Source organism: Bos indicus x Bos taurus, chromosome 21, assembly GCF_003369695.1.
Source record: "Bos indicus x Bos taurus breed Angus x Brahman F1 hybrid chromosome 21, Bos_hybrid_MaternalHap_v2.0, whole genome shotgun sequence".
Lineage (NCBI taxonomy): Eukaryota > Metazoa > Chordata > Mammalia > Artiodactyla > Bovidae > Bos > Bos indicus x Bos taurus.
Genome location: NC_040096.1, coordinates 585,932 through 596,075, shown reverse-complemented (window position 1 = coordinate 596,075; position 10,144 = coordinate 585,932). Strand labels below are relative to the sequence as shown.

At 41.7% G+C, this 10,144-nt stretch overlaps 1 long non-coding RNA gene across 2 annotated transcripts; it reads right to left on the bottom strand.

The window, feature by feature from the left end:
* Window positions 1-1,882: 1,882 nt before the first annotated feature.
* LOC113879538 lies at window positions 1,883-9,266 on the bottom strand. Of its 2 annotated transcripts, none has more exons than XR_003507370.1 (2): window positions 8,358-9,266; window positions 1,883-7,943 (listed from the first exon to the last, which is right to left on the bottom strand). It is a non-coding gene; the product is annotated as an uncharacterized LOC113879538 (long non-coding RNA). The 2 variants fall into 2 exon arrangements; XR_003507369.1 differs by having other exon boundaries at window positions 1,883-3,753; window positions 8,358-8,754.
* Window positions 9,267-10,144: the final 878 nt, after the last annotated feature.

The following is a 10,144-nucleotide window of genomic DNA, read 5'->3' as shown; positions in this document are numbered from 1 at the left end:
AGTGGGTGCCACTGTGGGTGTGAGTGTGTGTCTCCTCGTGCCCCGTATGACATTGCACGACTAACCGCACTCTATGTTTGCATGCTTCCTCCCACGCTAGTGGGACTGGGCAGCATGGCGGGAACGCAGAGGCTGGATTCCACTACAGTCAGGACTTGCTCCTGCTGAGCTTCGTGGTGAGTACAGGCCCGCCTGGTCCCTCGGGGGCACGGAACCCACGCCCCGGGGAGTGGAGTGTCAGCGGGTCTCTGGAGGTTGGCCTGGGAGAGCCCTCAGCAGCAGAGAGTGTAAACCTGGCGCCCCTCTGCTGTCGGAGTGGTGAGAATAAGGCAGAGGTTCCCTCGCGTCAGTGTGCACGGGTTTCCCTCCCTCATTGGCGGTGCCTCTACCCACACCCTGCGTTCACGTTCTCTGAGGGAGCAGGACCCAGAGAGTCAGGGTTCACCAGGCTGCCATGCCCTGGGCCTCTCCATGTGGAGGCCAGTGTTTCACATGGAGGTGCACCAGCATCTGGGGATCGGCCGCTGCTGAAGGGCCACCCTGCCTTGCAGGTGCTGCTCTGGGTGGTCCTCTGGTGGGTCTGGCCCTGGGGCCCAGCCCTGCTCGAGTCGCTCTGAGGGCAGGAGGCTGTCTGCTCTGTCCTGTTCACGTCTCAGCTAGAAAGCTGGATTGGGCTTTTGAGTTTTTTTGTTTTTTTTTTTTAACAACAGCTTTTAGCTATATGTCAGAATAAAGTCAGCCACAGAGTTCTCTCCTTGATCTGCTTGGTCCTCCATGTTTCTCTGAATTCTCAAAGCAGCTGAAGCCCCGAATGGGGTGGAGGGGTGTCTGGAGGGGCAGGGGCTTGGGCACCACCTGCTGTCCCAGGACTGATTCATCTGTGTGTTTGTTTCCAGTTTACCTGCACTAATTCTCCAGATGATTATACAAAAGACTACATCTTGAACTCAACGCAATCTTTATGTGTTAATACTTGTTACATGGACCTGAAGATATTTTATTACAGGGTTTTTAATTAGTGAAAAATTCATGAATACCATAGAGAAAATATTTTAGGATTTAATGTTTCTTATATTTATGTAAACTTATGACTTCGTTTATATAATTCCTTACTTTTTCTTGTATATTCAGGCTATGAATATCCTTTCAGATCAATTCATGTTCTGATACCTGATTTCAGTCTTTCAAATGAATGTGCTGTAGTGCTTGTCTGTATAAAGCCTATGAACAAATATAGGGCTTTTGTAAATGATGTATTTATTGTAATTATCCTTGTTTAATTGTTAAATGTTAAACCATGAGAGATGAGGTTTTTCTGTGATTGTAAAATCATCATGACACGGTGTGCATGATGTAACCAAGGTCTCCAACAATCACTCTGAGGTAAGCAAACTTATTTCAACCAATTGTTGTTGGATTTTAAGAACTGGCCTAAATTGTACTTTTTCTAGCAAGAAATGCTTTTTGCACCGTGAAGTGATTTAAACGTACTGGTTGTTAAATGTGAGCTTCTAATGAAATTTGGGCTGAAAGGATGACTAGAAGATGATGAAAATCTCTCCCATAACCTATTCTCTGGGGACCCGGATCCCTCCTCTTCAGAGAGACTCTTTGGGAACCAGTTGCAATGCCCTGCACATGCTGCGGAGCCATGGAGCTGGACAGTGAAGGTGCCACTTCTGCGACAGACAGGGTAGTGCAGCTCTGACAAAGGCCTTATTTTTATGTAAATCATCTTTTTACCTGTTTGTAAACATGTTTAAAGAATGGACCTAGGTGTACATTTTTAGATTGTGATGACATAGCAATTCTGGAATGTAGAAGTGGCAAATGTAACTTTTACTTTTTCAGCGGCACATTAAAAAAGCCATCAAGAGATATATTCAGGTCATGGTGCGATATTTATTATTGTTGGGGATTTTCTCCCCGGGACTTGAAAGCGACGAACCCAAAAGGACACTTGTACAGTCTCTTGCAAAGACTGACAAGTTTGTTTCTGCGGTCAAGCTTTTTTATAGAAGCAGAAACAAAGAGCTTAAAGTATGCGGCCAGCAGAGCGCATACGGAGTTAACACATAATCAGTAGAAACATTTCAAGGACAGCGTGCTCTAAATGACTCATGGGCTTCTCCCACAACCCGCTCTCACAAGTAACATCCCTATTTATTATTAACTCTTGGCCCTGAGCATAACCAAAGGCAGGAGATGTCTTTCTGTCTGTAGTACAAAGCCGAGTACTTCTGGCCCTTCACCATTTTCCCAAGGACTTTCTCCTTTTATGGCTATTTTGCACTACGCTTCCCAACATATCCTCCTTTTGTTTTTAAATTAAGCACAGCGGCAGCTAGTTGGACTCCATTGTGGGAGGCATGGAGTCTTGAGTAGAGACTTCTATATCCCATAATCAAGGACAAAAAGAGCAGGGTGATTAATACATATATAAAAATATTGCTTCCTGAAAGCCAAGCTCTAGGGTCTAGAGACGATAGGGTTTTGGTTAAAGTATCATAGAATTGAGTGCTATACAATTCTCTAGGTACCCTAACTTGAAAATTGGCAAGTTGTTGTTTCAACAAATTGAAGTCTAAACTTTAGTTACTTGTGAGATCCTGCAAATGCGCCTTAACCTTATTCCAAGGATATTCAGTGCTATTATAGGGCATGTTAGTCAGACAAAAAGAAGTAAAATTCCAGTGACAGCATATATGTGTTTGGAAAGTCAGTTGCTGCATTTGATCTCCTAAGTAGATAACCACAGTTTGTAACTCATTAATTCATGTTTGTAATTGCTGATCTATTTGAGCTTGTCAAGTCCACAGATCATGAGAGTCTTTGTGCCAAGCAGTGATAAAATCATGATTTTGTATAGAATTACGTAAAGCCATACCAGACAAAGTTCCTACAGTCACAATGGAGATAAGGTTTAAGATGCCTGCAATAATCCACCCAATGATGTGCTTAGATCGCCTAAGCCTAGTTTTCAACAATACAGAAAGAAATATAGAATCAGTCCAAGGATCAATTAAGTTTATGGGAAGCCATAACTCAGATCTTTGTTTAACTAGCACAATGCTAGCATTGTGATATGAAATGGTGTGATTAAGGCAGGTATACAATGCACATGCAGTACAATTGACAATCTTGGCTGATAAGTCAATATCAAAATGCCCTACAATAAGCAAGTATGGAAGGTGAACACATGATTGAATATAGCCAGTACTATTAGATAGGAAGGTATAATTAGAAGGACGAAACACACCCATAGTCCCATAAACACTAGTGAAGTGCTCTACGGCTGCTGGAATTTTCCAAATGTGCCATTGCTCTGGCCCCACATTGGGGATGACAATCCTGGGTCGTGGGGGTGATAAGCCCCCATTATACCAATTCAGCAATATGTCCTTATCAGTCAAGAAACTTGTCTTAGATTTATGAAAGCCTCCAATGCTTGATCTATTAAACCAGGAGCAATTATGATGTTCCTCCTGCCCTTCAGAACAGTTTACATTGCCAGAAATAGTTTATCTGGAGTCATAGGAGTTCCAGTACTCTTCAGTGTCTGCTCAGCCTGATAAGTCATGTTTTCACTTGAGCCCATGTCGGGTAAGGATTCAGATGGCGTTTCCTCATTGGCTCCTCCAGGGTCATTGATGAGACCCTTTGCGTCAACTTCGTCACTTCCCAAGGGAGTCCAGTCTTGGGGTCCTTCTCGGTAGCAGACATGGTGAAGGGGAACCCAGATTTGCTCTCCATCTGCAATGACAAGACCATAACCCTTGCCTAGGAGTCGTAAGATTCCTGGCAGCCACTGATTAAATTGCTTATACTATATTGGTGTATCTCCTCTTCCATATTCCCCCTTTCTGTTTACATAAATGAGTTTTAGGGTGCGGTGGGCTCTTTCAATAATGGCTTGCCCCTGAGGATTATAGGGTATTCCTATAATGTGTGTTATGTTCCATTCTGATAAAAATGAATGAAATGAATGCGAGGTGAATGCAGGTCCATTGTCTGTTTTCAAGACAGAAGGAATCCCCATAATGGGGAAGGTGAGTAAGAGTGTGGGAATGGCGTGTTTATTGGATTCTGAAGAGACAGGTACTGTCCAGATAAAGTTGGAAAATATATCTATTGAGACAAAAAGTAAAGAAAATTTTCTTTAAGGAGCAGTGGGTGAAGTCAGATTGCTAAAGGGAATTAGGTTGTTGCCCCTGGTGATTAACTCCTGAAATTGTAGTTCATAAGTGCAGAGGGGTGCAGACAACACAGGTTTTAATAATATGTCGTGTTTCAGTGAGAGGAATATGATATTTAGACTGCAATCTGTTAACATTGGTATGAAGATTAGCATGTTCATCATTGGCAGATGTAAAAATGGGAGCTATGAGCCTGTCAACAGCATCATTTCTTGTGACCAGAGGGCCAAGTAAACCTGAATGAGCACATATATGTGCAATAAAGAAAGGTTCTGTACGTGAGCAAATTAAAGCTTGAGTCTGTGAAAAGAGAGTATATAATTCTTCATCTAGGTTGTATAAAAAGGTGGTAACAAAATCAGGAAAAAGGGAAGCAAGGTATTTGGAATCAGTATATATGTTGAAGGATAATGGTTGAAGCGACAAAAGAGCATATAAAGCATATAATTCAACTCTTTGTATTGAAGAATAGGTGTTGGGTAATTTCTCTTTGATATCAGGGCTGACAATCCCTGCTCTGCCTTTCTTGTTGCCATCAATGAAATAGGTGGGTGCATTGATAATAGGCTGGGATGCAATGATATTAGTTACAATGAATTTAGTACATTGTAGAAAGTCCCATAATTTTCCTTTCGGCAGATGAAATGAGATAACATTTTGAAAATCACTTAATGCCATTTGCATGGTCAGGTTATACTGGAAGGCAATTTGCAATTCCTGTTTTGTCAAGGGAACGTGTATTGCATATGGATCAAATCCAGTCCAAGTTTGTACATGGCTTCTTCCTGACACAATTAAGTGCCCTATTTTCTCAATATATTCTACAATTTTTTTAGACTGTTTAGTTTGTAAATATACACATTCTATTGGGCTATGCTGAGCTATAATTGCAGTGGGCGAATGTTCAGTAGGGAATATATATAAAGAAACTGGTTGATCATAATCTAGCTGAGTTGAAAAAAGATTGTTGAATGCATTTCTCCATTAAGGCCAGTTCTTCTTTGGCCTCTTTTGTTAGCTGCCTAGGGCTATTATGGTCGGGGGATCCCTCTAAAATTTTAAATAGATTTTGTAAGGCATAGGTGGGGATGCCAACAGATGCCACAGCCAATTAATATCTCCTAGCAATTTTTGAAAATCATTCAGCATGTGTAGAGATTGCGCAGAAATTTGAGTTTTTTGAGGTTTGATTTTAGATTCTTCCATATCATGTCCTAAATAATTAAAGGGTGCTTTCCACTGAATTTTATCTGGTGCTACAAGCAGGCCATGATTTTGAAAAGTAGTAGTAACTTCATTATATAACTGTTGCAAACAGAATTCAGATTCCATAGAAAGAAGTATGTCATCCATATAATGAATTATAAACGCAGTAGGATACTTGTCTCTAATGGGTTGTAATAAAACAGATATGAGATATTGGCAAATGGTAGGGGAGTTCATCATTCCCTGAGGTAGCACCTTCCATTGGAATCTTTTAACAGGAGCCATGTGATTTATAGAAGGAACTGAAAAGGCAAAATGTTTTCTATGTTTAGGGTGCAAAGATATAGTAAAAAAACAGTCTTGTAAGTCAATAATAACTACAGACCATTCTTTTGGTACCATAGAAGGGGAGGGCAATCCGGGTTGTAAGGGCCCCATAGGTGACATGGTATTATTAACATTTCTTAAATCTATCAACATTTGTCATTTTCCTGATTTCTTTTTTTATTACAAAAATAAGGGAATTCCATGGGGAAAATGAAGGTTCTATATGAGCTTTTTGTAAATGTTCATTAACTAATTGCATAAGAGCTGCCAATTTTTCTTTAGTTAGGGGCCATTGAGGTGTCCATACTGGGGTATCAGATTCCCAATCAAGGGGCAGCGTTGTTAACTCAATGGCCCCCATTAAAAAGGTTCATTTAAAGAAATTGTGGCTTTCATTTGTTCAAGAAAATCCTGTCCCCATAAATTGATTGGGATATTAGTAACATATGGTTTAAGATAAGCTACAATTTGATCAGGGCCATACACTTGTAAATAGGATGCACTGACAAAAGTTTGTGTGGCATCAGTTTCATCCATTCCTAATAGTCTAGAAGGAGCCATAACCTTACCCCATTCGAGGGGCCATTCTGCAGCTCTAATGATTGAAATGTCGGCTCCAGTATCTAACATGCCTGTGAATTTTTTCCCCCGTATGCGTAAAGAAAGCATGGGTTTCTGATGTTCCTTTAGTAAGGTGGATAGTGCAGCAGTAAGGTTGGTATTGCCAAAGCCTCCTTGTCGAACTTTATCAGATGTCTTCATTGGTTTGGCATATGGTAAAAGTAATAATTGTGCAAAATATTCCCCTTTTTTGTAAGTATGCATTTTCCGTTTTGATAACATTTACCATAACATGTATTTCCCCTTCATAATCTTAGTCCACAACACCAGTCAATACCACTAAACTTCTCATTGTGTAGCTACTACGTCCCAAAATCAGTCCCATTGTCCTGGGGTGGAATCGGGCCATAATATCCAGTGGGAATTTTGTGGGGGTTGTATAATTCTATTAGTTCCATATCATAAGGACTAGGTATATCAATGCAAGCACTCTTAGATGTAGCTGCTTGTAGCATCATAACGCTAGGTCCTCCTTTTGTAGTGGGGCTAGAGGATGGCCCCTTTACTAGTTTCCCTGTTGTTTTTGCTGTGCACTGGGGTTTAAAGTGTTTCTATCCTTATCAAATTTAGAATGACATTCATTCAGCCAATGAAATCCCCTTTTACATCTTGGACATACTCCTGGGGTTCTCTTCTTATTAGAAGTAGTATTATTTTTTTTGGCCTGTGTTGGCATGCGGCATTGTTTTTTCTTATGGCTGGGCTTCCCACAGCTAAAACATTTGGCATTAGCAGTCTTTTGTACATTAAAGGTTTCCAATTTTGTTCTATGGACATAGATCTGATATCCTTATATGCTTTCAAATATTCCATAAGAGAGCCAGTCTCTCGAATAGGTCTGAGCACGGATCAACATTCCTCATTAGCATTTTCAAAAGCAAGTTGTTTTAAAATAGTATTTTGTAAAGTCACATCCTTAATAGATTTCTCAATTGCATCCTTTAATTTTCCTATAAATTGAGAATATTCCTCTTCATGTCCTTGAATAATCTTAACAAATGAACCATCAGAGTTAGTGCTATCAACCCTTGCTTATGCCCTACAGGCAGTTTCTTTAATGAAATGTAACATCTAAGAGGTAATATTAGCTAGTTGTGCAATCATATCGGCCATGGCTCTTGTTCCAGTGAGTATATCATAGGTTAAATTGGCAGGGTTACCATGAGATTGCTTGTCAATCATCAGCTGTTGGGCCTCATCATTAACCCACATTTGCCATTGCAGTAATTGTTGAGGATTTAAAACCATCTTTGTTACTTGAAAAAAATCATATGGCATCCAACAGTCAGCCCGTCCTCTGAGAAATTCTATACAGTAAGGAGAAGTAGGTCCATACAGAGTACATGCTTTCTTAAAGCTAGACAACATGCCAAAATCTAGATTAGCCTAAGTATTTTGGTCTTGGGCAGGTTGATTAAATTGCACTGGGAAAGCAAAAGTGCAAGCAGGCATCTCCCGAGGAGGAGTGAAATGATTAGTACAAGCAAAGTTAGCAATTGCTGTTACAGGCGGAGCAGAAGGAAAAACCTTAGATTTGGGCTGTCCGTTGAATGAAATGACCTCCGTTCCAAGTGGCTTCAGTTTTGACATATCCTGTATATATATATATGTCTCTAAGTTGTTTTTCTAAGGATTGTGTCTGATTGAGCATAACATTCTTATATTTCAAAGCACCTTGCATATCTTCTTCCTTAAGCTCATATTCATGTAAAGATCGAATAGTTTTTACTTCCAAATCAACGTTATGCCCTTCAATTTGTTCTATGATAGCCCATATGAGTGACCATGTAACCCTTGCTGATACGCTCGCAAAATAATATTTTTAACCCTTTTCCATACATCAAGATCAAGTGTCCCCTCCTCCGGGAACCATGGCTTATGTTCCACTGGTATATGACAGCAGTCATTCAACTGATCTCTTGAAACATTAACACCGTTTTGTTTCAAAAAATGATGCATTATAGAAATGAAAGAAATTTTACTGCTATGTTGTCCCATCCTGCTTACCTCTTTCTGCAGGGGCTCATCGCTTTGTTCAGCCTTTCTCTCAAGTCCCTGTTCATGGCGCCACTTATTGGGGATTTTCTCCCTGGGACTTGGAAGCGACGAATCTGAAAGAAGGACACTTGGACAGTCTCTTGCAAATACTGACAAGTTTATTTCTGCAGTCAAGCTTTTTTATAGAAGCAGAAACAAAGAGCTTAAAGTATGCAGCCAGCAGAGCGCATACGGAGTTAACACATAATCGGTAGAAACATTTCAAGGACAGCGTGCTCTAAATGACTCATGGGCTTCTCCCACAACCCGCTCTCACAAGTAACATCCCTATTTATTATTAACTCTTGGCGCTGAGCATAACCAAAGGCAGGAGATGTCTTTCTGTACGTAGTGCAAAGCCAAGTACTTCTGGCCCTTCACCATTTTCCCAAGGACTTTCTCCTTTAATGGCTATTTTGCACTACACTTCCCAACAATTATGCAGCTGGTATCTCAGTAGACAGAGACAACATGTCTCTTTACATGTGGGTTCCACCTTTAATTTACTTGTACAATTCATTGTTATAATTCTATTTTCCTATTTACCTTTTGTGAACTTCCTGAATATGTGACAAAGTATGTACAGTCTACTTTTGAACTATGTTTATCACAGGATTATTGCTTTCTTTCAATAAAGTACTGAAGCAAAATTTCCCAGGGCCAATAAAGAGTGCCGAGGGTAAGCTGTACTCTCACTGAGAACAGACCAGAGCTGGTAATGGGAGCCTGGGTCATCACACGGACATTCTGTTAAAAGAAATGGACGGACACAATGGAAAAGCCAGAAGGTGGAAGCATAGGTGTCCCCAGAGGACGACCGACGGTGTGTTCATGCCTGTGGCTCTGGAGACAAGAGGCTCCATCACTTCAGCATCTGCGGGGACAGGGCCCCTCTGCTGCTGAGGCACGGGCAGCAGGCCAAGGGTGGGAACAAAGTGCAGGTGTCAAGGCTCACCTTCGGTCCCAGGGCAGCGGGTGCCGAGGGCAACCCTGACGTGGACCCAAATGATGCATTAGGGAGTGTGTGTGTGCACACTTGTGTGTGGGAGCTTTTCATGTTATTTTAGTCAACAGTCTTTATTATTCATATATCCATAGAAACAAGAATGTAGCAAGGGGAGGTGGGAGGGAGATTCAAGAGGGACAGGACATATGTACACCTATGGGTAATTTATGTTGATGTATGGCAGAAATCAACCGATATTGCACAAAATTATCCTTAAGTTAAAAAGAACATAGCAAGGTGGTTAGGAAAGTATGAAAAAAAGATTTCTCATAGAGATTTATCCTTAACTCCGTGTACATCTGGGAGCAGGCTTCCACCATCATCAGACCTTCCCCCCAGCATCAGACCCTCCTCCAGTGTCAGGCCCTCATCCAGCATCAGGCCCTTCCCCAGCATCAGGCCCTAGTCCAGCCAGACCCTCCTCCAGCATCAGGCTCTCGTCCAGCACCAGACCTTCCCCCAGCATCAGACCCTCCCCCAGAATTAGACCCTAGCCCAGCATCAGGCTCTAGTCCAGCATTAGACCCTAGTCCAGCTTCACGCCCTAGTCCAGCATCAGGTCCTCCCCCACCCTCAGACCCTCCCCCACCCTCCAACCCTTCCCCAGTATCAGGCCCCCTCCTGAAGTATGAGGTGTGGCAGCTCCACTTGTCTGATGCTCCTGAGCACATTCAGGCAGCCCAGAGCAGCAGGACAATAGCTCTTGCAGGAGGTACATCTTTAGGAATCACCTGTGGAGCAGCAGCAGCTG